This window comes from Pelobates fuscus, chromosome 3 (assembly GCF_036172605.1).
Source record: "Pelobates fuscus isolate aPelFus1 chromosome 3, aPelFus1.pri, whole genome shotgun sequence".
NCBI classification, from domain to species: domain Eukaryota; kingdom Metazoa; phylum Chordata; class Amphibia; order Anura; family Pelobatidae; genus Pelobates; species Pelobates fuscus.
Window position 1 is genome coordinate 153,455,149 of NC_086319.1, and position 27,387 is coordinate 153,482,535.

A 27,387-nucleotide genomic window follows, 5' to 3' on the forward strand; every position below is an offset into this window, starting at 1 on the left:
TCATTACACCACTTAGTCTCGCTTGGCCTAAACCAACCACCCTATGCACCCATAACTCAGCTTGCAAAACTCTCTGGTATTGTTTAGACATTGAATTATTACTTCACATATTGTGTCACTTCATTCTTGCACAGTATTAGCAACATTAGGTCTCAAGTCACCTACATCGAGACACAATATAATCTATTGTGTTGGCTGTATACTTGTTATCCTTTGGCATGGGCCTTATAGTTTACCCTCCATTGAATGCCATGCTACCACCATTCTAGCCTAACTACTCTTCCTACCTTTACAAATGGACTGGACCAAATACCAGGGCATCACTAGTGGCCATTTCACAACGCCAACACCATGGTATGCTTATCCTTATGTTCGTTCCATACATCCGTATCCCTCATACAGCCCTATTTCTCCAACCAGCAGCTCAGGACTGACATTGAGCATTCTACCTTCTGCTACGATATCTCTACACATGGCTCTCACTCCAATACGATTACACACGGCCCTTTAGGGGCAATAACTATGGAATTTCAGCCCCTCATTTGGGCAATTACATACATCAAATTCCTGATATGTGAGGGGGAAAAAAACAAAAATACTACCTTTCATACTACATTCCATTATTACACTCTGCCTTGTTAGGCCCACGCAAGGCTTTCCCATACAGCCATCTCTCAACACACTCCCTTTAACCTATCACTACACATTTAACATATCCAGCCCTCTTCATTCTGTCACTATTTTAACTGTTAACTTGCTAGTTCTGGTATATCGCTTCATCTGGTACGCTATGGGATTCGATTATGTGGTGGTTGTCTATTTCTCAGGGTGTCCTTTTCTCATACATACTTCAGGTCCTTCTAGTGGAACGATGCCAGGGCCGGCGCTTCCTATAAGGCGAACTAGGCAGCCGCATAGGGCGCCATATAGGAGGGGGCGCCCTGCACTCCCATCGCCGGCCCTTTAAATGCTGCAGCCGCCTGAGCGCTCTATAGAGAGCGCTCAGGCGGCTGCCGCACTGCCTCACTGAGTGTGCACTTCCTGTCAGTCCAGCCGGGTTTGCGGACTGGAGAGGAGCTCGGCCACGCTACAGGGAAGGGGAGTTGAGGAGAAGATTACAGGGAGGGAGGGGGGAGTGGAGAAGATTGGAGGGGGGGGGAGTGGAGAAGAAGAGAGGATTACAGGGAGGGGGAGAAGATTACAGGGAGGGAAGGGGGGAGAAGATTACAGGGGGGGAGTGGAGAAGATTACTGGGAGGGAGGGTGGAGAAGATTACAGGGGGGGAGTGGAGAAGATTACTGGGAGGGAGGGTGGAGAAGATTACAGGGGGAGTGTAGAAAATTGGAGGGATGGGGGAGAAGAAGAGAAGATTACAGGGAGGGAGGGGGGAGAAGAAGAGAAGATTACCGGGAGGGGGGTAGAAGAGAAGATTACCAGGAGGGGAGAAGAGAAGATTAAGGGGGGAGGGAGAAGATTACAGGGGGAGAAGAAGAGATTACCGGGAGGGAAGGGGGGAGAAGAAGAGAAAATTACAGGGGGGAGGGAGAAGAGAAGATTACCGGGAGGGGAGAAGAGAAGATTAAAGGGGGGAGAAGAAGAGATTACCGGGAGGGAAGGGGGGAGAAGAAGAGAAAATTACAGGGGGCAGGTAGGGAGACAATTACAGGGAGGGGGGGAGAAGAAGAGATTACCGGGAGGGAAGGGGGGAGAAGAAGAGAAAATTACAGGGGGGAGGGAGAAGATTACAGGGAGGGGGGAGAAGAAGAGAATATTACGGGGGGAGAAGAAGAGATTACAGGGACAGGGGAAGAAGAAGTGGAGAACACAGGGAGGGAGGAAGAAGAGGAGAACACAGGGAGGGGGGAAGAAGAGGAGAACACAGGGAGGGGGGAAGAAGAGGAGAACACGGGGGGAAAGGAAGAGGAGAACACGGGGGGAGATGAGAACACAGGGATGGGGAGTTGAGGAAAACGTGGGGGTGGGAGAGACCACTAAAGGTGGGAGGGGGTTGTGGAGAGACCACTAGGGGAGGGGGGTGAGGAGAGAGTGCTAAGGGAGGGGGGGGTGGAGGATAGACCACTAGGGGAGGGTGGGGGGAGAGGAGAGACCACTAATGGAAAGGGGGGGGCAGAGGAGAGCAGAGACCACTAAGGGGGAGACGAGATACCACTAATGGAAAGTCGGGGAGAAAAGGAGACCACTAAGGGAGGTGGGGGGGGGAGGAGAGACCACTAAGGGGCAGGGGAGATCTCTAAGGGATGGAAGGGAGAGGTCTATAGGACAGGGGGCAGGACAGGGAGTTCTTTCACACTACGCATACACACACAATGCATCCCTATACACACAGAAACACAACATGCTTCCCTTACACACAGAGAAACACACAATGCATCCATTACACATACACACAATGCAACCTTTACACATAAAGACAATGCATCCTTTGCACATATACACAGAAACACACAATGCATCCCTTACACACACTGCGTCCCTTACATACACAGAAACACTTTGCATCCCTTATGCATACAAACAAATTCACACAATGCATCACTTACACACAAGAAACACACAATACATCCCTTATACACAAACACACACTGCTTTCTATCCCTTACACAAAAACACACTGCTTCCACTACACACAAACACACTGCATCACCTACACAAACTGGTATCCCTATACACTACATTACATAAGCACACACATTAGATCCTCTACAGTAACATATAACACATCCCCTACACACTACACTCCCAGTGAGCGAACTCATGGGTGGAACATGTAGGTGGACTTATGGGTGGGCCTTATGGGCATACTCACCGTCAGACCCTGGGGCACAGACCTTGAGCTGTGTAAGGGGCCCCCAAAAATGGAGCTGCTTCCCGTTCTCCCAGAACATTGAATTTTGTTACCACAGTTACAAACAGCCTCCAGAGATCCTGTTCTTCACCAGACCAGTGGAGCCAGAGCCCATCACCATCCTCATCTGATTTTAAGTAGGCAATCTAGTATATTATTAGTGACACTAATTTCTAATTTACCTCACAATAAAATCGTTCTTTTGCCTAGGGCGGCAAAAATCCTTGCACCGGACCTGAACGATGCGCATTGGGAACTCAGGCCTATATTCAGTACATCGGATAATCAGCATTCAAGGTAATCTGTTAATTTTCAGTTACAATGTTGTGTTTTAATATGCCTTTCTGTCACGATGCCTATTTGCTCTAAACATGTGGCTGTTTATCGCCAACTTGATACATAGTGATTGTACCCTCACCTTGACATATACTCAACATGTTGATCAAGTACTCCAGCCACCTCATTTTATGGCCTCTTTCATATCGAAACACGCTAGGAGCATATCAGTATGTCATGTCTCACCAGGTATACTTCATACCGACCACTGCATGTATAGTCACCTGGCTCACTTATTATACAGTTTGATTTTCTTTGGTTAGTTGGTATCAGGTATCAAGAGTATTATGTGTTCTGGGCTCATTGCACTTACTTTACCTACCATACCAGCTATCTTGCCGTTGCATTTTCACGGTGATGTCATAGTTCTGGATTATAAAAATCCCTAGTGGGATTTAGGTTTTGGACCTCTGTACACATTTTCCTTTGCCAATACCTTTCTATTAATTTATTCTTACCATCAACTCTGCCAGGGTATGTCTAATTAATCAAGTCACCATGCAAGCTACTCGCGATACGATACTACCTCCCTTCTTACAAAAACCACTCGCTCTACACAACTTATGTTTAGCTTGGTCTGGCTGTTAGGGTTCCCTAAGGGGCCATAGGTAGTTTTCGGCTTCTTGTGCCATTATTTAGCAGTCCCACAAGGCCAACACCCATCCTTAACTACGGAGGTATTCGCCCCTCGGGCCAAAGCATAGTTACTGCCTCGCATGTATGTCTTCTTGGCAAAAGCAGTTAGGACCTCATCGAGAGGCCAACACCCCGCCACAATGCTCTGTGTCAAACGTACCCAACGGGCAAAATCAAAGGTAGAGCCTCTCATCGCCACTTGGCAACTAGTTAGGTTCCCAAGTCACGTTTTTATCGCAATTGTTTTGCCACTTGGCATAACATAGGTCAGCCAGTATCTTGGTGTTATACAGTATCTCCCACTAACAATATATTTCTTTCAGGTATGGTTATAAATGCTGAAATAATGTAAAATTTACCTGCCGGGTGTATGTCTAATTGTAAAGAAAATGTTACTTGCGCTTTCTCCTTAATCCCTATGTATATTTAGACAAATGGAGGTCATTTAGTTGCTCCAATGGCCATTGGAGGTAAGGCCCGCCTGCCAACGTCAAGGCAGACCCCCCTAAGCGGGTCCTAACACTGACCCTTCAGCCTGCTTCCTTGAGCTTCTGGCAAAAATATCTCTAATGAGACAGAAAGGGGTATTCCTTATATACACCCCTATACCTATTAACCCATAATAGGGAACACATGGGATGGGCAGCAGCATTGTAACCAGGCTGTGTGATACAAAGTAAATACAAATACAAAAAGAGAAGTCCTGCGCTTAGTCCCATGCTGGACCAGCTGCAATGACTACAATACACATCAGCCCCAATATATAGTAAAAACCAAAGTAAAGAAAATGTTACTTGCGCTTTCTCCTTAATCCCTATGTATATTTAGACAAATGGAGGTCATTTAGTTGCTCCAATGGCCATTGGAGGTAAGGCCCGCCTGCCAACGTCAAGGCAGGCCCCCTAAGCGGGTCCTAACACTGACCCTTCAGCCTGCTTCCTTGAGCTTCTGGCAAAAATATCTCTAATGAGACAGAAAGGGGTATTCCTTATATACACCCCTATACCTATTAACCCTTAATAGGGAACACATGGGATGGGCAGCAGCATTGTAACCAGGCTGTGTGATACAAAGTAAATACAAATACAAAAAGAGAAGTCCTGCGCTTAGTCCCATGCTGGACCAGCTGCAATGACTACAATACACATCAGCCCCAATATATAGTAAAAACCAAAGTAAAGAAAATGTTACTTGCGCTTTCTCCTTAATCCCTATGTATATTTAGACAAATGGAGGTCATTTAGTTGCTCCAATGGCCATTGGAGGTAAGGCCCGCCTGCCAACGTCAAGGCAGACCCCCCTAAGCGGGTCCTAACACTGACCCTTCAGCCTGCTTCCTTGAGCTTCTGGCAAAAATATCTCTAATGAGACAGAAAGGGGTATTCCTTATATACACCCCTATACCTATTAACCCTTAATAGGGAACACATGGGATGGGCAGCAGCATTGTAACCAGGCTGTGTGATACAAAGTAAATACAAATACAAAAAGAGAAGTCCTGCGCTTAGTCCCATGCTGGACCAGCTGCAATGACTACAATACACATCAGCCCCAATATATAGTAAAAACCAAAGTAAAGAAAATGTTACTTGCGCTTTCTCCTTAATCCCTATGTATATTTAGACAAATGGAGGTCATTTAGTTGCTCCAATGGCCATTGGAGGTAAGGCCCGCCTGCCAACGTCAAGACAGACCCCCCTAAGCGGGTCCTAACACTGACCCTTCAGCCTGCTTCCTTGAGCTTCTGGCAAAAATATCTCTAATGAGACAGAAAGGGGTATTCCTTATATACACCCCTATACCTATTAACCCTTAATAGGGAACACATGGGATGGGCAGCAGCATTGTAACCAGGCTGTGTGATACAAAGTAAATACAAATACAAAAAGAGAAGTCCTGCGCTTAGTCCCATGCTGGACCAGCTGCAATGACTACAATACACATCAGCCCCAATATATAGTAAAAACCAAAGTAAAGAAAATGTTACTTGCGCTTTCTCCTTAATCCCTATGTATATTTAGACAAATGGAGGTCATTTAGTTGCTCCAATGGCCATTGGAGGTAAGGCCCGCCTGCCAACGTCAAGGCAGACCCCCCTAAGCGGGTCCTAACACTGACCCTTCAGCCTGCTTCCTTGAGCTTCTGGCAAAAATATCTCTAATGAGACAGAAAGGGGTATTCCTTATATACACCCCTATACCTATTAACCCTTAATAGGGAACACATGGGATGGGCAGCAGCATTGTAACCAGGCTGTGTGATACAAAGTAAATACAAATACAAAAAGAGAAGTCCTGCGCTTAGTCCCATGCTGGACCAGCTGCAATGACTACAATACACATCAGCCCCAATATATAGTAAAAACCAAAGTAAAGAAAATGTTACTTGCGCTTTCTCCTTAATCCCTATGTATATTTAGACAAATGGAGGTCATTTAGTTGCTCCAATGGCCATTGGAGGTAAGGCCCGCCTGCCAACGTCAAGGCAGACCCCCCTAAGCGGGTCCTAACACTGACCCTTCAGCCTGCTTCCTTGAGCTTCTGGCAAAAATATCTCTAATGAGACAGAAAGGGGTATTCCTTATATACACCCCTATACCTATTAACCCTTAATAGGGAACACATGGGATGGGCAGCAGCATTGTAACCAGGCTGTGTGATACAAAGTAAATACAAATACAAAAAGAGAAGTCCTGCGCTTAGTCCCATGCTGGACCAGCTGCAATGACTACAATACACATCAGCCCCAATATATAGTAAAAACCAAAGTAAAGAAAATGTTACTTGCGCTTTCTCCTTAATCCCTATGTGTATTTGTATTTACTTTGTATCACACAGCCTGGTTACAATGCTGCTGCCCATCCCATGTGTTCCCTATTAAGGGTTAATCTCATTAGAGATATTTTTGCCAGAAGCTCAAGGAAGCAGGCTGAAGGGTCAGTGTTAGGACCCGCTTAGGGGGGTCTGCCTTGACGTTGGCAGGCGGGCCTTACCTCCAATGGCCATTGGAGCAACTAAATGACCTCCATTTGTCTAAATATACATAGGGATTAAGGAGAAAGCGCAAGTAACATTTTCTTTACTTTGGTTTTTACTATATATTGGGGCTGATGTGTATTGTAGTCATTGCAGCTGGTCCAGCATGGGACTAAGCGCAGGACTTCTCTTTTTGTATTTGTATTTACTTTGTATCACACAGCCTGGTTACAATGCTGCTGCCCATCCCATGTGTTCCCTATTAAGGGTTAATAGGTATAGGGGTGTATATAAGGAATACCCCTTTCTGTCTCATTAGAGATATTTTTGCCAGAAGCTCAAGGAAGCAGGCTGAAGGGTCAGTGTTAGGACCCGCTTAGGGGGGTCTGCCTTGACGTTGGCAGGCGGGCCTTACCTCCAATGGCCATTGGAGCAACTAAATGACCTCCATTTGTCTAAATATACATAGGGATTAAGGAGAAAGCGCAAGTAACATTTTCTTTACTTTGGTTTTTACTATATATTGGGGCTGATGTGTATTGTAGTCATTGCAGCTGGTCCAGCATGGGACTAAGCGCAGGACTTCTCTTTTTGTATTTGTATTTACTTTGTATCACACAGCCTGGTTACAATGCTGCTGCCCATCCCATGTGTTCCCTATTAAGGGTTAATAGGTATAGGGGTGTATATAAGGAATACCCCTTTCTGTCTCATTAGAGATATTTTTGCCAGAAGCTCAAGGAAGCAGGCTGAAGGGTCAGTGTTAGGACCCGCTTAGGGGGGTCTGCCTTGACGTTGGCAGGCGGGCCTTACCTCCAATGGCCATTGGAGCAACTAAATGACCTCCATTTGTCTAAATATACATAGGGATTAAGGAGAAAGCGCAAGTAACATTTTCTTTACTTTGGTTTTTACTATATATTGGGGCTGATGTGTATTGTAGTCATTGCAGCTGGTCCAGCATGGGACTAAGCGCAGGACTTCTCTTTTTGTATTTGTATGTCTAATTGTGCCACATTTTATTGTTTTGCATTAACGTTTTTCAAGTCACCACATAAGTGACTCACTTTACGATACTACCTCCCTTCTTACTACATCCACTCGCTCTACAGAACTTATGTTTAGCTTGGCCTGGCTGTTAGGGTTCCCTAAGCGGCCATAGGTAGTTTTCGGCTTCTTGTGCCATTATTTTGCTGTCCTGCGAGGCCAACACCCATCCTCAACTACGGAGGTATTCGCCCCTCGGGTCAAATCATAGTTACTGCCTCGAATTTCTGCCCTCTTGGCAAAAGCAGTTAGGGCCTCACCTGTCATGGCCAACTTATTTAGAATTTCTTTAATCCTCACTGAGAGTCCAACACCCGCCACAACGCTCGGTAGCAAACGTACCCAATGGGCCAAATCATAGATGGAGCCTCTCATCGGCACTTGGCAACTAGTTAGGTTCCCAAGTCACCAATTTAACTTAATTGTTTCGCCACTTGGCATAACCTAGGTCAGACAGTATCTTGGTTATAAATGCTGATAAAAATGTAAAGTATTGATTGCATAATGTCGACATGTATTAAAGTGTTAAACTATTAACTTTTTGCCCTCTTTTTACAGGCCTACCCGAACATCGGTTTCGGTACACTATAACCGATTTATGCACCACTAACATAACTCAGCTTATTGTCCGGACCACAAATGGAAAGGCTGTGCCTGTGGGCGGAGCCTGTAGTTGTGGGAGGGGTTATTCTGGCCTATAAATACACAGCCTGCCCCTTCCTCTGGGCTGAGGCTGTCTGGTTCAGCCCACCCACCACTACCTTTATAAAGCCATTCAAATTGGTGGGCCCTCTTTTTACAGGCCTACCCGAACGTCGGTTTCAGCACAACACAACCGATTTATGCACCACTAACATTGTCCCGACCAAATAAATATATATATATATATATATATATATATAAAACATACATAAAAAATATTACCGCCAAATCTTCTTATCTTGCAAATAGATATACAGTGGGACCTCGGTTTACGAATTTCATGCGGGACGTTTCTTATTGCGAAAAATGTGTAAACCGAAACGCGGTTTCCCATTGGAAAACATTGAAAACCAATTAATCCATTCTGGAGGTCAGAAAAAAAGTCAAAATATGCTGTCATGGAAACCAACACACAATGCAGAACACACAATAAAAGGCATGCAAAAGACAAAGTTCCGCTCCCTACCTTTCCACAGCTTGAGACATGCACCAAAAAGTCCCAAAACAATGCAAACAATTGGCCAGAATGGCTCCAAAACTCAATGCAAAAGCCACTCCAACACCTCCACACTCTACTTCACGTGGTACCACAGGCTCCAGCATACAGAGGACGGTTCTATAAACCTCCCAGGTGCAATGCATCCAGGGGAAACTTGCTTTGTATTGCGAAAACATTTTTGTAAACCGAGGTATTATTTTCTATGGATTTTCATTTGTAAACCGAAAATTATGTTAACCGAGGCATTTGTAAACTGAGGTCCCACTGTATATAAATAGTTCTGGTCGGGAGTAATGGGCGTTAGAGTTATGTGTCTGTTATTAATATAATGTTGTGGTGTGCCAAAATCGACATGAGGTTAGGCCTGAAATAAAGATTGCACACCTAAGAGAAATGGTTAATTGGAGAGGTGGGTGTGGCAGTCATGGTAAGCGATGGCATGCAATGGGAGGAGGTCAACTTTAAATAGGCTGGGAAACCCTCACACAACTACAGGCAACAGCCTTTCTATATTTCAGTATTTAGTATTTTTCCATGTATAAAAAATGTAGAATAATATTAGAGGTCGTCTTATAAATGGAATGTCACTACAGGAAGTTAAAAAAACACTTGTGTGCCACATTTCAGTGTGCCTCGGCCCTCACACATACCTGGCCTCCCTCCCATCGATCCACTTCTAAATGGAGTGGCAAAGACGAAGAGGTCCCTACATGCATGGAAGCTGCAGCAGACATCAGCACTTACCAACAATGGAGCTCCAAAGACATGCCACACCATAACATGAGCAGTCATATTAAGGTATGCTCCATCTCAGATAGCTCTTGCTTTCTAAATTATATTTCTGGGGGAGGAAATGGGGATCAGGGAGCAGAGGGAATATTACTGTGATGTCCCAGCATGCCCTCACACTAACTTCTGTATTGTGGGAGCCGTAGTCTCCCATCATGCACTATGAGCCACTAACTCCACAGAGTACTGTAGCACGTGGGAGGGATGAGATTCAGAAGTGTGTTGTTCTCCTCAGAAGTCACCTCTAAAATATCAAAGTTGTTCTATTTCATGTTTAAAATATTGACTTCTTAAATTTGGGCAAAAAAAATAGAAGTTGTCTTACACATGGGGGCAGGGCATCCTAAACACCAAAAAATATGTTTATTTATATCACCACCTTTACTTTTGGCCTCTTCTTTTGGCCTCCTTTAGTGTAAAGAATTGTGCAGGGGATAAATGCAAAAATGCTGGAGTGAAGGGGGATATTTCTCAAAAGCAGAACTCTTATGGAAAATTACAGTTCTTCATTCCATCACCTTAGAAAACACTACTGAAATGCTTGATGGCCTATACTATGGAGGCAAATATAGAGCACACTTATAAGAAAAGCATTGTAAGAGAAAGTTGAACCAAAGTCCAGGTGCTTCAAAATAATACTTTATGGCCCAAAAAGTGGACTAAAAGTCTAACAAAAACGACTAGACCTTGAAGTTGACAGTTCGATAAATTGATGCATCATAAAGATAAAGACATTTGTGACTTCAAACACATAACTAAATTCTATTAACCCATTATACAAAGTGGTAGTTGGAATTCATAATGAGAAATTCTTGTAATGCTAAAACGCCATCTATTGATCAAAGTCTATAAGACAATCAGTAGAAGAAGGTACACCCACCTAATCCCATTGGTCACTTTAAACTAGTGACGCAAAGAAACTTAACCCCTTAAGGACACATGACATGTGTGATTTGTTATGATTCCCTTTTATTCCAGAAGTTTGGTCCTTAAAGGGTTAAAGGGACACTATAGTCACCAGAACAACTACAGCTTATTGTATTTGTTCTGGTGAGGAGAATCATTCACTGGCTTATCTGGTGCAAAACTATGCATTCAGGCACCAGCAGAGAATTACCATAATGCTGAAGGTACATCTGCTCCCATTGGCAATACTCCATAGGAGTAATCATTTGATGTGCAGGGAAAGGTAGTTTTTACTTACCCAAACCTGTCCCGCAGGTCATCTTCAATTTCTGGCCCTTCATCTGCTAGGAGCCAACGTCAGTACTGTACTCTTGCACATGCCCAAACGTTGAACACTGATGTGTATGGGGATCCAGCAGGCTTGACAATGTTGCATATCAATAGCTCTGCCTTTTTGTCAAATGTATGAAAAATGCACACAAAAAAGTTATCCCTACATTGTATTATGACATCTTTTGACTCGGTTGGAATTTCAGTGAAATGTCAACAGTCTTTATGAGCTTTTTTGGGGAGGAGAAGGTTTGGCATAAATAGAGCACAGAGTCCCCCGGCACTGCCCCTCCATTCAGTGTTAAACTGTTTTAGAGCAGTTTAACACTAAATAGGGGTCCCTGGCCAACCACGGTCTGGCCCCTTCTGAAGATGTGGCTAAGGCAGAATCACGCACTTCCTTGTAGTCATATCCATTCATAGCATCAGTTGGAGGTCTGATGGGCTAAAAGCAGTCAACTGACATTCTCAGCCAATCACAGCTGCCCATTGCTGCTCAGGTGAATACTTACTCATTAGACAAAGAAAAACTAAGGGAATGGGTGAGCTTCTGAGGACTCTCATTTAGCATTTAAACATAAAAACATTACAAGACACTATAACCAGTTTAATGAGATGAAGCAGACCCCTATAAGAAAAGCATAGTAAGAGAAAGTTAAAAAACCAAAGCCCAGATGCTTTGAAATCATACTTTATGGCCCAAAAAGTAGACTAAAAGTCTAAAAAAAAAGGACTACAATCCCTTGAAGCTGACAGTTAGTTTGATTGATGCATCCTAAAGACAAGGACATTTCTGACTTCAAACACATCACTAAATTCAATTAACTCCTACAAAGTGGTAGTTGGAATTTGTAATGAGAATATCTTGTGATGCTGCAATGCCATCTATTGATCAAAGTCTATAAGAAATCAATAGAAGAAGGTACACCCAACTAATCCCATTGGTGGTGCAAGCCAATCCTACTCACCATCTTGCACAGTATACCGTGACTTGGAAGCAACGTTTTGTCCAGGGCGCACGTGGTGCCGAAGTATGATTCATGGGGTAGTTTTAAGGCTAGATTAACCTCTACCACAACTACAGGACTACGGCCTTAAAATATATACATAAACATGTTTTTTTTTTAATTAGTGTTTTTTTTAAGATCTACACTGAAAACAAATAATGCAGGGATTTTCAGCAATGAAAATAATAATATAAATCAGTTAAAGGGACACTATTTGCACTTAGGCAATATTAAAACATTCAAATACATTAATAATAAAATGAATTGCTTTGCAATATTATCCTGCAGGCACAGTTTGTGCAAAAAAAATAACAAAACCTGTTACTCCGAATCCAATAGGTGGCCTAGGGCAGGCAGATCTCCCTTATCGAACCACCATAGCTTTTCAAGCTAATTACCTGTATAATTCAGCTGGACAGGGATTGTCAGCAATAACCTTCACTAGTGGCCGAGATAGAGACAGGCTGGGGCTGATAAATTACAAATATTTATATAGCGCCAGCATATCCTGCAGCACTGTACAAGACAAGCATTTCATTACAAGACAAACATTTAATTATTTTCATTTTTTTTATTGAAAATTTTAAAATTCATATCAATATATATATATATATATATATATATATATATATATATATATATATATACACACAATAATAATAAAACAATTACATCATTTTGTTATTACTTCGTTTATAGTTAACAATGAACCTTTAATATCGGGATAAAGAAAATGTATATATGAAACTTTATTGAAGGGGGAAAAGAAGCCCAGGAGAGGAATGGGGTGAAAGGAGAATTGTAACCCTTTTAGTTGTATAGACATGTGAGAATAATTGTATTAGTTTTTAAAATATCTTACTTTCTTTTCTATTTTCTGTTATTATTATTATGATTTGATCACAAGTTAATATAATACAAACCCTTTAAAGGTGCTACACAGCATGTCAGAGTTATCTATGAAATAACAAGCATTTAATGCTAATGAAACATGCATGAACATATGGAAAGAGTAGGTGAAGAGCTCACAATCTAAAGGGATGAAGAGGCAGGAAAAGAGAAAAACGTACACACACTAAAACCTCCTTCCTCAACACACTAATAAACCACACAAAACACACAGGCACACTTGGACTCCTCCAATACAAAATCCAGTTACCACACACAGGCACACTCAACTGCATCCAAACACACAGCACTCAGCCAATACACAGTATCACACACTTAACCACCTCCACCCCCCACCACTATTCACAAAGCAATCTGGCATCCAGCCTAGGACCCTGGGCAATCTTAATCTGGCTCCGACTTCAATGGGACCCCTGGAGCTGTAGTGAACAAACACAGGTGGATTTCATTCCATTGGTAAAGTACTAGGTGATGAGGGTTTTCTCATTTATTATTTTTTTTAATCTAGAATGCATCTGTGTTTTTAATGTATTCTTCAGATAATTATTATTATTATTATTATTATTATTACTGGCATTTATAAAGCGCCAACAAATTCTGCAGCACTGTACAATTAGGAAAAAGACAAACACAATAAGAACAGACCGATCCAGAGGCCCTGCCCGTGAGCTTACAATCTAAAGGTTGAAATGGGGGTATGAGACAAAAGGTAGCAGAGGGATTTGTATGTGATGGCAGAGAGAGTTAATGGTATAACTGCAACAGCTGATAGCATGTGAAGGTAATAGGGAGGTGATTGGTGTGGTTCTAAACAGTGAAAACGTGTTGTAAAGTCTACTGTAAAGTGGCTCAGGTATCCAGTGCAGCAGTCTCCCAAACTTTACTGAAACCTTTTAGTAAAACATTGTGGGTAGTGGTGAGCTGTCTACATGGTGCATAAACCACCTATAATCAATGCTGGCAATATACAAAATGTTGTGTGTTTTTTTTTTTGTTTTTTTTTTAGCTCTTGCTAAAACTATGGTGGTATGAGGATTACATAGGTAGGGTGACCCATAAATCAGAAGTGAGTGAAACCCTTATTATATAAGTTTGAATCAGGGGCCAAGATAGCAGGCATGTACCTTGGGATAAAGGACAGATAGGTCTATAATGAGAAGGACTGTAAATAGCAGCCATGCACCTTAGATGGGTTTGTTTAATAAAGATGCAGGCAGCCGCTTGGAATTGTTTGAAAATGCCCATAGCATACTATTTTCCATTTCTGAGCAAGTCTCAGGGGACCTAAGAAAGAGATTCACTGACAGCATTAGCTCCCAACTCCTGCTACGGTTACCAAAGACTTCTTAAGCGACAAGCTATTATTATTTTTTTCCTTACAATATCAAAGGAAGCATAAAACAGCCTTTCAAGATATTTGGAAAACATTATTTGCAAGGCTTAGTGGTTTCTTTTAAAATAAGACTGTTTGAAATCAGGTTTAAAATAATCACAATCTCAATTTACCATCTCTTGGTAACTGTTGATAAGCATTAGGTCACCAGAGTGGTGGCTTGTGTACTCGAGCTACGAGTAATGGCTGCACCAACACATCTTTATACATTTAAATAAATAAACAGATTAGACAACTTTTATCGATATAGGCTTTTAGCAGAAACCATTCTATTTAAGGTAGTGACCTGAAAAATGCTTGTCAAGAACAGTCTTTTCTATGAAAAACACTTTAATCCCACCACAGGGAGAAGATGAAAGCCTCTGTTGGGCTGTGGGGACAATGTTTTGCTTTTTAATGTTATCTGCTGCAAAATTACAGCACCTTCCTTGGTCATGAGCATCCCTTGCCATTGAGGGCTTTTTCCACTAAATAGTGAACCATTGCGATTTAACAATTGAATTCCAAAATTCAAGCAAAACACATGAGATGGACATGTTCTCCAGTTCTGTGATTTTGATCAACTCCCCACAGATCACATTTGTATTTTTTTGCAGGCAAAATTTTAATTAAAGTAAGTGCTGACTAGTATATAAACAGCCAGAAAAGACATGATCAGAATGACACAGTTCATAAAGTCAAATATCAGAATGCCATTTAGCCACAGCTTATCGCGTGTTTACCACATATATTTTCAGAATACTGCGCACAGTGTAGCCAAGGTCAGGCTGCTGATAGACAGCAACAGGGGCTGAACAACAAGCTCATCCAGAATGTTAGAAATTCCGCCCTTTCTGATGTTAATACCAGCAGTTTTTTCCCCTTGCACATGCCTGTTTCGCAGTTCTGTTACAGTTGATATTGGGTTAAGGCCTGCATTTTCAGCCAACGTTGATGGAATAACTTCCATGGCATCTGCAAAGGCCCGGTTGCAGTAGGCCTCCATGCCACTTAGTGTACGAGAATTTTCGTTCAAATGCAAGGCTAGTTCAATTTCAGGGGCTCTTCCTCCAGCAATTAATGCTCTTTTCTTTACCAAGCAGTATATCACACAAAGTGCATCATGGATGGCTCTCTCAGCTTCTTCGATAACCAATTTGTTGTATCCACAAATGACAATAGTAACCGTTTCCCCAGGGTTTGCACAACCAGTTATCTTTACTAGTTTGCCAGAACCATTCAAACTCACTTCCTCCGCTAGCTCAGCAGTCGCCAACATATCTGCTGTGAATTGGTCTATATGCGCAACTGGTTTAGTTTCTATGGTCTTGCATACAAACTCAATGTCTTCTCTTTTGATGTCTTTAACAAACATTATTTTCATTTTATTCAAAAAATGTAAAGCAAGGTCACTGAGAATATCCATTAAAATGGACTTCTGATTGAGCAGAACATTGCATCCAGCTTTCTTAACCTGTTTTATAAGGTTGAGGATGTAGGTCCTCTCTTAAAACTCTGTCCATCTGTGTGTATTTTGAAACCACAATTTGGTTGTCCATATCTGTTTTTTGTGCAGATAAGCAAAACTGAATGAGACCAATGTTTACTTTTTCCACACGAGTTACACCTGTATTTGCAGCTTTCTGTGTAAGAACCACAACCAATTCACAATCATCAATGGTACCACCAAGTTTCTTCACAATTTTATGTCTCTTAGATTAACACTAGTAGCAGTCAAATGATCAATAACCTTCAGCACAGCATCTACACTCATTGGTACAAGCAAACTGGAATACTGAGATACAGCCTTGGAGTTCAAGGAAGTTGAAGCACTGTTCAGTAATGTTTGCCTGTCACTTAATTCCACAGGAGAAGTCATATTGCTTAGAACTTCTATTCCTTTCAACACAGTCAACTGAAAGGACTCTGACATGATTGTGGGGTGTATCTTTTTGCAACATATTGGCACAACAATCTAGAAGAGCTCCAACAATGACCACAACAGATGTGGTGCAATCTCCAGCTTCAATGTCTTGAGCTTTTGACAATTCAACAACATCTTAGCTGCAGGGTGCAGGACCTGCATCTGTTTCAAATTGTTGGTCCATCATTTGTAATGGTTACATCCCCTTTGCCATCTTGAATCATTTTATCCATTCCTTTTGGTCCAAGGCTGGTTCTAACAGAATCGGCAACAGCCTTTCCAGCCAAGATGTTGCTGTAGCGCATCTGGGCCGGCTAGTCTTTATCCTGGTATGCACCCTTCCTCTTGCCACAAGTTTTGGAGCGGAAACGTTGGGCATGTTGTTCCCCTTGACTCACAGTGACCCCGCTGATGGATACAGGCACCGCTACGGATGAGGATGGCTGGGTGGAGGATGTGTACGGATGGTGACAGACCCCCTGGCAGCGCAGACCTTCACAGATCACATTCTAGTGAATAAACCCCTTACCGTTATCAGGAACAATCCAAATGGAGCGGTGGAAACAGACATGAGGGTACTGAGAATTCCTCAGCTATCTTTAAAAATTTAATTTTATAAATAAATAAAACAATAATAATATAACCAACAAATAATAACCAACAGTATATTGGCAGGAGCCAATATCATTTAGGTGATTCTAGAATTTGAAAGGTTAAAATGTGAAATTGATTGTTTATTTGAAGAAAGCATATGACGCCTAAAAAATAAGAGTGCATTTTCTCTCTCAAAAAAAAAAAAACCCTACAAAATTCTATGCATCTGGCATTAAGGACGGTATAGAATGGTCATTTGGCAGACGTTGTGCCTTAATCCTTGCTTCTTGAAGCAGACTCTCAAAATGTCTTAACGAAAAAGAAGGAAAAGGATCCGTTAATAAGAGGACACCTGTGCATCCTTCAGTGCTTCGTCCTATTTTGTTGTAGAGCAATTTCCCTCTTGAAAAGCACTTGCTGTACAAATACAAATGTCGAGCAAACAAGCCGCTTTCTACAGCAGCCTAAATCCATCCCTCGATACAGCTCAGGAGATTACAGACTTGCTACAAACGGACTTAAGCAACGCAGAATTTTTAACACATGATAAAATATTTATGTTGGGAGATGAAGGAGAAAAATACTGCTAAATATAACACGATGAATGCAGGATGAGTGTACAGTACCACGAAGCTTACCGCATGCAGGGACAAGATCAGGGGAGCTAAGGCAGTCCTTCTTTGCCGTTTTATAATTTATTAGAAAAATGTGTTTGATTCATATAGACTTCACACTTGAAAGCTGTTACAATCCCAGTTCTTTAAAATTATCCATCACATGTTAATTACGCTATACTAGGGGGACAAGATAGCAGGTTTTTCAAGAGATGACATCTTCACTGAAAAGGTTGTCCCCATTTAATAATTGATTGTGATGTAATTTGCTTTAGATAAATAATGTCTCATATTGCAAAACATACCAAATGTACCTATACATGGGTCCACAGGTGGGGGCACTTGCACCCACCCAGAATGTGAATGGCCATGTGCATATGATTCCAAGAAAGATCTGACACTAATATCTACAGTGCACTCTCTTTCGGTGCTTACAAAGCTTAAAGTGGCTGTGTCACTTCTGAGAATAAAATCTTAATAAAATACTTATATTAACTGTGTTGTAATTTCATTAAAATTCCAACACAATTTAAAAGATGTCATAAAACAATGTAGGTATAACTTTTTGTCTTATGACCAAATCTGACGGAAAAACATGTTAAAGGGTGGGTCCTGGTATCAAGTTTTGTCAAGTCACATGGGTAGATGTATGGAGGTTCCTTATGTCTCATAGGATTATCCACAGACCTCTGTGTTACAAACTGCTATATGTAACTGTTATTTTATTTGACAAATTGTCCTGCTTCCCTGTGTTATGAAGAAGCCTAATTGCCAGCCTTCTGCCCCATGACTATGGACCTAGTGTGTGTGGCGATTTGACTGTATTTGTGGGATCTGAGCGCTGTTTGGATATATTGAGCGCTCAGATCCAAGCTATCTGGGGATGGGTTACATGTATATATGTTATGTGACAAATGTAATATTATGTATTTTATTGTATTTTAGTGTTTTACTGTAACCATGTGGTTAATGGAGTCTGCCTCTATCCCTGGATATAATTGGATTATTTTCCCCATTGTCTCCAGGATAGAGGGCTCTGTAAAACCGGTTTGGGCCAGATAGCCATGCTGCCAGCCAGGCCCCAAAAGATACTTTACTAACTTCTGAACCCCTGGTCTGATTCATGACATTTTTTGATATGTTGTTCCCTTGAATGGATTGATCGTGAATATATTTTTATATGAATGTGATGTATATTTTAGAAGTTATGAATATGGTGTAAAAACTGTATTTTTACTGTCTGTGATAATTATGTTAAACCATTGTGTAACATAATTATACCACAGGCAGAGGGGAGGATTTTTTGTGTAATTGCTGGGAGTGTTTTCTGTAATGTACGTGTGTGATTGGTTGTTTTGTAACGCCCTGTGGGTGGTCCTATCTAAGGGGATCCTGCATAAAAGAATGTTCTTTTGTTGCCAATAAAACAGAATGACTTTACCCTCTAACTTGCAGCCTTGACTCATGTTTGTAAGGGACAGCTATAACCACTACAGGGATTGCTATGCTCTTCATACTCCCTTAGCTACTGAGCTCTTGTAAGAGCTCTTGTTCCTGATCCTGCTTCGCTCTACAGAAGGAAGAGGTTCACCTACTGGAACCTGGAGCCTGGTCGTAGGTCCAGGGCGCAGAGCAGACGGTGAGATACCAGCCCAGCAGCGGTGGTTCGTGGAGTCTGCAGTACTTATGGTGGCTACACAGTAGTTATGTTGTCTACGGTGCTGATGGTCCTTTGGTGAGCGCTAGGAGCATCCTTTCTACGGTCCAACTTCCAGCCAGCCTGCAGGCAACCGTAACACTCTGTATTGTACTCTTGCATCTGAGTGAGAGAACAATATCTCCCTTCAGCTTCTCACCAGGTCATTGCACGGGTTTGTCACCTTCAGGGGTCTATGGGAAATTTGCACCCCAGAAAGTGACAAAGCCATTTTACACGAAAATTTATATTTTTTCTGTTAGTTAAAAAACACTATTGTGTCAGGAATATAAACATATTTTACTGACATCATGGTTCTAAAACCGCTATAAAGGTGTCCGCCTCCCTTACCCACCCATTAAAAAGATTATTTTACTCATTTTAATTTCCAGCGCCGCGTCGCTCTCATTGTGGCTGGCCCTGCCACACTCAGCCTCCTTGGCTGAGATCATCCATATAAAAAAAAAAAGCCTGCAGGTACAGGCTGTAGACACCAGAACAACTACATTTAGCTGTAGTTGTTCTGGTGACTATAGTGTCCATTAAAGCTACTTATATAATAAAATAAAAATAATGTAAATAGTAAAAATAAATAAAGGCATCCTTCAGTTTTAAAACTTACCTTTTCGGGAGTTATAATGAACATAAGCAGTCAGCAGAAAATGCATTTATAAAGCATAAGGTGTTTTAAGTTTTAACATCTTTTAGCAAATGTTCTACATGATAGATAGGGAAGGAGGCATATTTCTTTTTACTATCCTTTTCAATTCAGATTATTATGATGGCTTGAATGGTCAATGGTCAATAAGAAGTACATTTGGAACAATATAAGGTAGGCCAAGAGGCAGAGGCACAAGCATGCTGGCACTGCAGAAAATCAAAACATCATTCAGCTACTCATGAGTGATAAGAGTAGTAGTTCACTGTAGCTAAAGGCATAGAGATTACTTTACTTTTTCGAGAAGGAATATCTTTCTTCACTGGTTCCAAAACTCACCTCAACATTACTACACTACCCCTCATGAGACCCAGCAGAGATCCAGATATCTGCTCGACAGCTGCAAATCCTCCCCATGACTCACCATTTCCTGTGGCATAAAAGGTGCAGACAAGCTCTTTTAATTATTCTAAAATTCAAAGCGAAGTTTGATTAAATATGCAAATTAATTGCACAACCAGCCTCTTACAAACAGCATGACGCTGGCCTTAAGAAAAGAAAAAAAAAAGATCAGCAAACTCCGAACAAACCCCATCTTCTTCCCTTCACAAACTCCTGTTTAATTATGTCTTCTAGACGGCAGTCTAAATATGCTCCACAAAACCTTCCAATGCAAGACCATTACATGGAGCCCTGGGCCTTGCCTATTATAATTAGTATTATGTAACCGTGTCCCCTGGGTCACTGAGATGCAAAAAAATAACTTTAATGCCAATTAGAGAAAATCTTGAATTCATTTTTGTTTCAACTTCCTTTTAACTATCTCCCTGGTTGAATGAGTAAGGGAAATTATTTCCTGACTGTGGGGGGATACTTTATCCATCCACCCCTCCACAGTAATGATATGTGTAAAGTGAGAGGCTAAACATTTTGGCAAGACCAAACTACTGGACTGAACATGCTATAAAATTACAAGATAGTAAAACAACTACTGCATGGCTTGCATTCTAATATTAGACCTATCACTGCCTACTATACGCCTGTTACACAACTCATCCCATTCCTAACCTAAGATCCCAGGGCATGGTTCATGGGCATTGTTTCCATGTACCATTTTTGACAAGCAAAGTCACACTGAAACAGTTATGCAGGGTGTGACTTTACACACAATAACGTTTGTAGCGGAGAGCTGATATCCCACAGCTATTCTCCACTGACGATCCCAGGAAGGCTCAGGAACAAGGCAATAGTAGATCCATAGGCAGAGTTTCCAGCAGGCAAAGTAACACAGCGATATCCCCACAGCAATCCCAATAACTGGACGACACACAGTTTCAGGAACAGAACTGCTGGCTGGTACATCCAGCCTGCCTTTTATTACAACTGTACACAGACAAGCCACACCCAGGGGGAGGCATAAAACAACCAATGGTATCTTGGGTACAACCCACACATCCCCTCCCCTTAGTGTGACACATAATCCCATTATTGTACAGTTTCAAACATAACTTTTACACCATATTCATAACTTCTATAATATTCATCACATTCGCATAAAAATACATATTCACAATCAATCCATTCAGGGGAATAACATATAAAAAAATGGCATGAATCAGACCAGGGGTTTAAAAGTTAGTAAAAGTATCTTTTGTTCCCCCTGGCTGATTGTATTTTAATCTGGCTCAAACAGTAAAAGTAAAACCATCCCCACAATGCATCCTGGCTTCCTCCCTTCTGCCCTGGAGATAATTGGAGAAGGAATCCAATTATCTCCAAAGACAGAGCCAAACTCCATTACCCACATGGCAGACAAAAAGACATAAAATTACATACTGATACATTTAGTACATAAAACACACATTTCTACATATCCCCAGATAGCTTTGATCTGACTGCACATTATTAGATGAATGGCACTCAGATCACACGAATAAGCCTTTCTGCAGGGAAAATAAACAGTTTAACCTGCAGGGCCATAGTCCAAAGGCAAGAGGCGGGCAAGCAGCCCCCTCCAAGGACACGTGGCGAGGTCGGTTTCGCCACACTTCTCCCCTTTGCCCCCAGACTAACAGGGTAGATGAGGGCAATCCATAATACAGGGAGGACAGCCACAATAGGGTTCCGCTACACTGCTCCCCCTTGCCCACAAGCCGGCATACACAGTCTGATCCAACACGGATCGGCTTGGGGATGTCCGGGGCTCACGGATCATTTTTCTAGGTCAGTTTGTCTGGACAACCCGTCAGCATTTCCATTCTGCTTACCCGGTCGGTACTGGATATTAAAGTCAAAGGGCTGCAGCGCCAAACTCCAGCGCAGCAGCCTGGCATTGTCCCCAGCCACCCGGTTCAGCCATACTAACGGGTTGTGATCCGTGAGCAAGGAAAAGGGCTGTCCGTACAGATAGGGCTGCAGTTTCTTTAGGGCCCACACCACAGCCAGGCATTCTTTTTCGATGGCGGCGTAGCTTACTTCTCTAGGTAACAGCTTACGACTGATGTAAGCCACGGGATGTTCTCCGCCATTGGCCCCGACTTGGCTCAGTACTGCTCCCAATCCAAACATAGAAGCGTCTGTGTGAACAAGAAATTGTTTAGTTGGATTGGGAGCTGCCAAGACAGGGGCATTTATCAGTGCATTTTTCAGTTGTTGGAATGCCTGCTCACACTCCGGGGTCCAGTTTACTTGGCGGGGAAGGTTCTTACGGGTCAGGTCTGTGAGGGGTTTGGCCAGGGCGCTATAATTGGGGACAAACTTCCTGTAATACCCCGCGGTCCCTAGAAATGCTAACACCTGGGTCTTAGTCCTAGGGGTGGGCCACTGAGCTACGGCCTCTACTTTGGCAGGTTCGGGCTTCTGTTTACCGCACCCTACTCTATGTCCCAGGTACTGCACCTCAGCCATTCCGATACTACACTTAGCCGGCTTCAGGGTCAAACCAGCTTCCCTTATCCTGTCTAGTACAGCTCCTATATGAGCCAAGTGTTCTTGCCACGTATTGCTAAAAATAGCAATATCGTCCAGGTAGGCACAGGTATAGTCCTGGAATCCATCCAGAAGTCGATCTACCATCCTCTGGAAGGTAGCTGGGGCGTTTTTCATCCCAAATGGCATGACCTTAAACTGATACAAGCCAAATGGGGTGACAAAGGCCGACTTCGGGATGGCGTCTGGGGCCAGGGGGATTTGCCAATATCCTTTACACAAGTCAATAGTGGTGAGGTATTGGCCCCTGGCCATTCTGTCTAGTAACTCGTCTATCCGGGGCATAGGATAGGCGTCTGACACGGTTTTCTCATTTAATCTCCTATAGTCCACGCAGAAGCGAGTCGTACCGTCTCGCTTCGGCACGAGGACTACCGGAGAGGCCCATGGGCTATCTGAGGGCTCTATCACCCCCAGTTGGAGCATCTCATCGATCTCCTTGCGCATGTTTTCTCTCACCGCTTCTGGGATGCGGTAGGGGGTCTGGCGCATGGGTAGTTGCCCTGGGGTCTCGACCCGGTGAGTTGCCAGAGGAGTGTACCCAGGTACATTAGAGAAAGTTTCTTGCTTCTCTCGCAACAGCTGCTGTACCTCGATACGCTCCTGTGGACTCAGCCGGTCTCCCAGTACAACTTCTCCTAAATCTCCAGACAGCTTCCCATCTTCCAGCAGATCTGGAAGGGGAAGGCTGTCACACTCGTCGGAGGTGGGTGCACAAATCGCTGTCACCTCCTCTGAACGTTCCCGGTAGGGCTTTAGCATGTTCACATGGAGCATGCGTCGCCCTCCAGTTCCTGTGCAGGGGCCAATTATGTAAGTGGTGTCACATCTCTGTTCCACGACTCTATAAGGGCCTTGCCATGCGGCCTGCAGCTTATCATGTCGGACAGGTTTTAAAATTAAAACTTTCTGTCCCACCTGGAAGCTACGGTCCCTGGCGCCCCGATCATACCATGTACGCTGACGCGTCTGGGCCGCCTGGAGGTTCTCTCCTACTGTCTTAGTTAGGGCCTCCAGTCGGTCCCGAAGTGCCAACACATAGGGTATGATGGGGGTACCGTCTGCACTCCGGTCTCCCTCCCAATGTTCTCGGATGAGATCTAGGGGTCCTCTTACCCTCCTCCCAAATAATAACTCAAATGGGGAAAATCCCGTTGATTCCTGAGGCACTTCCCTGTAAGCAAAGAGGAGGTGCGGCAGGAATCGCTCCCAGTCCTTATGGGTCTCAGCAAAGGTTCGGAGCATTTGCTTTAAGGTGCCATTGAACCTTTCACAGAGCCCGTTGGTCTGGGGGTGGTATGGGGCACTAATAATGGACTTAACATTGCACAGCCTCCAGAGTTGTTGGGTGATCTCGGCAGTAAACTGAGTACCCTGATCCGAGATGATCTCCCTAGGTAACCCTACCCGGGAGAAGATCTGCATCAGGGCCTCGGCCACTGTCTCAGCGTGGATATTTGTCAGGGCCACTGCCTCGGGGTATCGGGTAGCGTAGTCTACCACCGTGAGGATGTACCTCTTGCCGGAAGGGCTAGGTTTCTGGAGGGGGCCTATGATATCCACCGCTATTCGGTGGAAGGGTTCCTCAATTATCGGTAGCGGATGCAGTTTTGCTTTCCGCCGGTCTCCCCTCTTCCCCACCCTCTGGCACGTGTCACAGGTATTACAATACTTCCGTACTTCCTGGCTAACTCCCGGCCAAAAGAAATTTTGCGTCAGTCGGTATCTGGTCCGACTAACCCCTAAATGCCCGGATAGCGGAATGTCGTGTGCTATCCGCAGCAATTCGGCTCGGTACCTCTGTGGTACCACTAATTGCCTTAACACAATCGGGTCTGACCCCTCTACTTTCTTGTCGGACTCCCGGTATAACAGCTGTCCCTCCCATACAAATCTTTCCCCCTCTGCCCCAGGGTGATCAGAGGTGACTTTATCTCTATATACTTGCAAGGTAGGGTCAGTTATCACCTCTGCTGCAAATTCGTTAGGGGGGGACCAGGGGACCCAGTCTAGGGAAGGGGAAGGTTCTCTTACCTGGACCTCCGGCAGTGTGTTGTAGTCCTGGGTGCGGGCCTGTTGTCGGGTGACCACTGGGTGTGCTTCCTCAGTGATGGTGGGTTGTGGCTCAAAAGCAGATGTGAGCTTTCCCAAATCATTTCCCAGTACCACCTCTGCGGGTAACTGGGGCATCAACCCCACCTCCACCCTCCCTACCCCCGCTCCCCAATGCAAATGGACGTTGGCAGTGTCCAGCCGGTAGACGGCTCCCCCAGCAACTCTGACGGCTATAGTCCGGTTAGTCTTGGCCTTGTCAGCGACCAAGTGGCTTTTGACCAGGGTTATAGTGGCACCAGAGTCTCGGAGCCCCTGTACTGCTTTTCCCTCCAGGTATACCGTCTGTCTGTGGTGCTGGCGGTTATCGGCATGGGCTTGTAGTGGGTTAGCTTCGTGTAGTACCTCCCACTGTTCTATGGTGGTGACAGGAACCGCGGAGCCATAAGCAACTGGTGGCTCCTCCTGGTAGTGATGGGCAGTGGCTCTCGGGGGTGGTGGGGGCCCTGGTCGGATCCATGAGGATCGGTCTCGGAGTTGTGGGCACTCTCTTTTGTAATGCCCCCACTTCTGGCAGTGATGACAGGGCCCAGAGCTAGGTTGGCGGAAACGTGGTTGCACAGCCGGTGGTGGTGGTGGTAGCTGTCGGGGTGGTACAGGGGGGTAGTTTGTTCCCCCAAAGGTTTTCATTGTGACTTTTGGGGCTACCGGTTTCTGTGACCTGCGTGCATCTAGGTACTCATCCGCCTTCCTAGCCGCCTCTGTGAGGGATACAGGGTTGCGGTCTCTTACCCACTCCTGTACATCCGTTGTTACCCCATCATAGAATTGTTCCATGAGCAACATTTGTATCACATCTTCCATGGATCGTGCCTTGCTGGCTTGCACCCAGCCAAGGGCCGCCCGCTGCAACCTACAAGCCCACTCGGCATGTGAGTCTTTATCTGCCTTTTTCAACTCTCGAAACCGCCTTCGGTATGCCTCTGGTGTTATGGCATACCGGGCCAATATAATCTCTTTTACTCGGCTGTAGTTCCGGATCTCCTCATCTGGTACAGTTCTATAAGCTTCTGCTGCCCTCCCAGACAACCGCCCAGCCAAAATAGGTACCCAATCCTCAGTATTGATTTTATGCAAGGCACACAGTCTTTCAAAATCTTGGAGGAAAGCATCTATGTCTTCCTCCGCCTCCACATAGTTTTTAAACGCTTGGTAAGGAATTTTTATCTTACCCTCTGTATTGTTGGTATTTGCTGTGTCCCGTACTGTGGATGGTTGTGGCCTTTGGCGCCACATAAATTCTTGCACCTCGGTCATAGTCCTGGAAATAATGTCAAGCGTTTCTTTTCCTCCATAAAAGGCCAGTCTACATTTCACTTGTCTTTGAAATTCTTCTTGTTCTGACCCATCCGATGTGTTTTGCTGTTCAGGGATTGCCCTGTCCTCGGTTTGGTATTCTGCCATGACTTCTGCAATGAGGGTTGCTTTCTTTTTGTTGCTTGCTGCAATCCCTCTTGCTTCCAGTAAGTCCTTTAGCGTGGATCTTTTAAGCTTAGCATAGTCACTCTCCATCCGTATTCCATTAATCCTTGTTCCCTTGTGAGTCTGGATCCCAGCGCTGCCAGCCAATGTAGCGGAGAGCTGATATCCCACAGCTATTCTCCACTGACGATCCCAGGAAGGCTCAGGAACAAGGCAATAGTAGATCCATAGGCAGAGTTTCCAGCAGGCAAAGTAACACAGCGATATCCCCACAGCAATCCCAATAACTGGACGACACACAGTTTCAGGAACAGAACTGCTGGCTGGTACATCCAGCCTGCCTTTTATTACAACTGTACACAGACAAGCCACACCCAGGGGGAGGCATAAAACAACCAATGGTATCTTGGGTACAACCCACACATCCCCTCCCCTTAGTGTGACACATAATCCCATTATTGTACAGTTTCAAACATAACTTTTACACCATATTCATAACTTCTATAATATTCATCACATTCGCATAAAAATACATATTCACAATCAATCCATTCAGGGGAATAACATATAAAAAATGGCATGAATCAGACCAGGGGTTTAAAAGTTAGTAAAAGTATCTTTTGTTCCCCCTGGCTGATTGTATTTTAATCTGGCTCAAACAGTAAAAGTAAAACCATCCCCACAATGCATCCTGGCTTCCTCCCTTCTGCCCTGGAGATAATTGGAGAAGGAATCCAATTATCTCCAAAGACAGAGCCAAACTCCATTACCCACATGGCAGACAAAAAGACATAAAATTACATACTGATACATTTAGTACATAAAACACACATTTCTACATATCCCCAGATAGCTTTGATCTGACTGCACATTATTAGATGAATGGCACTCAGATTACACGAATAAGCCTTTCTGCAGGGAAAATAAACAGTTTAACCTGCAGGGCCATAGTCCAAAGGCAAGAGGCGGGCAAGCAGCCCCCTCCAAGGACACGTGGCGAGGTCG

At 43.7% G+C, this 27,387-nt stretch overlaps 1 protein-coding gene and 1 pseudogene across 2 annotated transcripts in view; both read right to left on the reverse strand.

Annotated features, from left to right (window-relative positions):
* The window catches only part of LARGE1 (LARGE xylosyl- and glucuronyltransferase 1), a 641,175-nt gene that overhangs the window by 454,511 nt on the left and 159,277 nt on the right, over positions 1–27,387 (reverse strand). The gene's annotated exons all lie outside the window — the stretch shown is intronic.
* LOC134603680 (T-complex protein 1 subunit delta-like) lies at positions 15,046–25,764 on the reverse strand (annotated as a pseudogene).